This window comes from Artibeus jamaicensis, unplaced genomic scaffold, assembly GCF_021234435.1.
Source record: "Artibeus jamaicensis isolate MK-2021 breed Jamaican fruit bat unplaced genomic scaffold, CSHL_Jam_final contig_264, whole genome shotgun sequence".
Lineage (NCBI taxonomy): Eukaryota > Metazoa > Chordata > Mammalia > Chiroptera > Phyllostomidae > Artibeus > Artibeus jamaicensis.
Window position 1 is genome coordinate 2,063,537 of NW_026521576.1, and position 4,555 is coordinate 2,068,091.

Genomic DNA, 4,555 nt, shown 5'->3' on the forward strand with positions numbered 1-4,555 from the left:
AGTGTGTCCCCCTACTTTGTCCCCATGATGTGGCATTCCCAGTCCTCTTGGATCTGTCATAAACTGTCTTTCCAATGGTCATGGTCTCTTGATCTGTTGACCTTGCTATACCTTTAAAACATTTCCCAAGCTGGCTTTGACATTAGTGGGAACCAATGAGATTTCTCTTTCCCAGGCATTTATATGTTATGAAATCCTGTATTCAAAAGAGTAAAGGGAGCTGATATGCACATTGGCTGGTGGAAGCGGAAACTGGAGGGAAGACAAGATCATCAACCAAGGTGGCAGAAAATGGGAGACTCCCTAGGAAGTCTTGAGAGAGGAAAATGAATCTGAGCAAGAAACTTACTCTGATCTGGTAGACTCAAAATGTGGTTCCAGAAGCAATAGCTGGACCCTAGGAATTGGATTTCCAAGATCAAGGATCCTGGAGGAGTGACTTGTGACTAAAAAAGAGTGATGTACTAAATCTATTATTCAGATATTTCCTGAACCAGGCTGATTAGTAAAAATGGTGCAATTTTTAGTTAAAGGATTTGGGCAAGAGTTGATAATGCCCCCTCCCCCAACATGGGCTTTGTATCTTCTGGTGGCACAGTCTCCAGTTTCCTGTGTCTGATTCATTTTCTATACCATACCATACCATGTCTTGTTTCTTTCCTGAGACCCTGCATATGCACACCACCACTTTTATTCATTGCTGCATACAGATTTGATATCTCAAGGGCAGAAATAGTCAAAATTGGGCTTAACTGAGAGAAGAATGGTCTAAATTGTAGGAACTCAACTCAGCACTTCTCAAACTGTAATGTGCACAGGAATCACCCAATGATTGTGTTAAGTGCAGATTGTATTAATATATAAATCTGCAGTCTTGCTGGAGAACAAGATCCTGAATTTCTGACATGGTCTGCTGGTTGAAGAACACACTGTGAGGAAGAAGGGTTTCAGACACACAGAAACTTGGTGCTCTTTTCCAGGAAAAGACTGGTGTGGAGACCCTGCTCCCTGGAGTCCTCAGGAAGCCAGTCAACTTCCATGCTAGTGCTCCATTGTGGAGCCTACATTCCCAAAGTCACCTCCTGGTTCACAAGGGCTACTGCAGATCCCACCATTGTGCCCACAAGGCAGCAGAGAGGAGGAAATGGCAAAGAGGCAGAGATAAGGCTTCCATTCAGTTGCCTGTTAATGAAGGCTGCAAGCACATGTTCTATAACACTTAGGTTTTCAGCATTGCTCAGTACTGTCCAAGGAAGCTAAGGAATGTCATCTTTGCTACAGAGTTTATGTGCTCAGCTAGCAACTGTTTGTTTTATAACTATGTAGATGGTGTGAGTGGATACCATGTAAAAGCCAGGATTTGGGATGTTTTTCTGAGGGTTTAAGAAGATGCCAGGCCTTTATATAGGAGCTGTATATTATTATTATTATTATTATTATTATTATTATTTTATCATCATCATCACTTTAAAGTAAAACCAACACCAATAATGAATAACAATTATATAGCAGGTACTGTTCTTTGGGTAATTTTCTAAGTTCTTTATGTGTTTCACTCATTGAATTCTCAAAATAACCACATGAGGAACATGAGGCAGGACATTAAGTAACTGCATAGGTCACAGCTGGTGAGTGACCAAGTGGGGATTTTGAGAGGCTGCTTCCTGGCCTGTGCCTTTGACCCACTGGTGTGCTGGTCAATGTTTAACAACCTGTTCTTTTAAGAAAAATGCCATGCTTTGAAGCACTTACCAAATCCTGTGGTATAAAAGTTCCAGCCACCAAAATGACATCACTGAGCTCAGAGTCAGGAAGGGCTCACTGTGGTCCTGTCACTACATGACACTTTATTATGATATCATGTAGTATTCATACCCCGCACATGCAACCAAGTAGGCAACATCAAAAGCATGTACAGTGTGGTAAAATGATTCTGAAGTGGCAAATTTTGAGTATTTGTTAGTTTTGTTTCCAATATGTTCTATTTTATTGTGAGATTCTGCTCACAATAAAATAATTGCTAAATTTATCAAGTGCTTTGTAAAATTCTGGACAATTTCACAATTGTTTCTTGTGACCCAGTACGTGCCAACTCTGGCCACCACTGCCTGTACCAGTGTGCATTATAAAAAAACTTAAACTAAATATTACACATCTGTACTCCTTAAATACATTGTGTTTTGCAACTGCAGTCACTTCTGACCTTTCTGCCCCTTGCATTCCAGGCACAATAGAGAAAATTTAAAATACATTTTAAAGTTTCATGTTCCTAAGGAGAATTACAAAGCAAAATTTGTTCTCCCAAACCTCGCCAACCCATTCTCCCTCTGACTCATTAGTTGGCATGTGAGTTATCAAGGAGATATACCCCCTTCAAAAGGGCACTTTGATGTCAACTACAAAGGTTCTTTCTACAATACTCTAGAATGGTCCATCTCATGAGAATCAGCAATAGGAATGATTTCCTTTAACTCATGGAGCTCTGTCTGCATCATCATGTGAACACATGTGGAAGTGGGTCCATCAGCATGTCACCATATGGGTTACTCTTGTGTGGGGTGGCCTGATTCAGGGAAGGAGGCAAGGCTTTGCGAATTGGCAGAAAATCTGTACTGAATGGTGTCACTCACCTGTTCTCCTTAAAATCCAAGAGCTACTTGGCATTCCAAGATTCTCTTTTTAGATATTGCTGTTCCCTCTTTAAAATATTCTTTGAGAACTATGGACCTAGTAAATTAGATGGAATGTTTCACAAATGCTTCTTTGTATTGCTTGACAGACATGATCCCTTTTACTAGCAAAGCTCTACTCTGATCCTTTAAGATCCAGTGCAGGGATCATTTCTTTTCAGGGAGCCTCCTGGTTGTTGTAGACTGGACCTGTGTCCTTCCCATGAATTGCCATATCACTCAGCACTTCTCTCATAGCCTTTATCATATGCATCATAATTACTGTTTGTGTGTATTTTTCACTGGACTGTAAATTTTGTGATGATGTGGACTGTGATTATGGACTTTTTACATCTCTAAAATACCTGGCACCAAACAGATGTTGAGTCACTTATTTAATTAGTTTGATGAATAGAGTAATGTGTACTATTTCATTAGCTGGTCATTGAGACTTAAAGGGAAATTCTTCCTTTAAAAAACCCCAATAAAACCGGAGTTGTCCAAAAGTTCAAATCAATTGGCTTCTATTAAATAATGGAATTATATTTCTTCTGGGTCTCAAAAATTCTGAAAAAGAAGATTATAGTTCCAGCTAAGTGAAATTTGTCTAGATTTAAAGATGCCGCAAAATAAGCATTAGTGCTTTGGTAGCACTGAAGTCTATATATTCTATTTTCTTGTCGAAATACAAAGTTATGGGTAAACATTTATATTCAATTAGCTGATGAATCAAAGAAAGAAAATCTCCAGATTCTGTGATCAAGTGTTAAATTCAAGGAAATAACTTAGTTGTTTTTCCCCAAAGACAGAACCAAGAACAAATTTTAATGCAGTTTATTTTAGTTATGTTCTTCAGGTTGAAATATTAAAAGTAGAATAAATTCATAGCAATGTAGACAATAGGTCATCCTAGGATTTTCCCAATTTTCTTCTCTAGAACCTATATTTATCCCAAGATTCTAGGCAGAAACACCTGCATAGGAGGCAACTGGGCTCCTTAAATAAGAGATGCCTGAGTTAGGGTCCTTTTTTGGCGTCTGAAGCCTGGTGATGCCTGCCATATTTCCCTCACCATTATTTGCATCCTAAAGAAAACTGGCAGATGACACATTTCCCCTATAGTCAGGCTTTCAAGAAGTCTTCAAACTTTGGCCAAAAGCCAAAAATGAATAATGGTAGAGAAAATCCTTGTGATTGTCTGAATTAATCAGTCCTGTACTTTATTTACAAGTATGCATCCTAAGAGAAATATCAAAAAGAGCAAAGAAAGGAAAAAAGTAGGTGGTAGCTAAATGAAAAAATATGGACCCCAGAGGAACAAAGATAATGAAGAGAAGAGATATTTTTAAAATCTCTAGCCAGAGTTAAGAAAAAGAAATGACATCCATAAACTAAAAAGACAGATTATTGTTCAGAAGATGGAAAAAATAAAAAAAATGGAATCAGTTCCTGAAATTAATAACAGGGTAACTGAATAAAACAATGATAGAACCAACTAAATTTTTTGGATAAAATTTCCCAGTACAAAGTGATAAGAAATATTAGAGAAAAAAACAAGAGCAATTTTGGAAAACTTAGAATAAAACAAAGATATTAAATGTTTCTAAAAGCAAAATGTGTGTTAAGTACAATGGAAGAAACCCAAGACTGGCAGAAAACTTTTCATTAGTAGCACTAGGTTTTAGAATGTAGTGGTACAATGCTTGAGTGATCTTAGAAAAAGTGTTTATAACTTACATTTCTATTCCTAGCCATGTTACTGATCAGCTATGAGTGCAAAGTCAACAATTTCAGACACGTAAGCAAAGATTTGAAAGTGTACTTCCCATCCAGGTACCTTTCTGAAAATAAGGTTACAGGACAAGTTGTAGAAAAACAAACAAAAA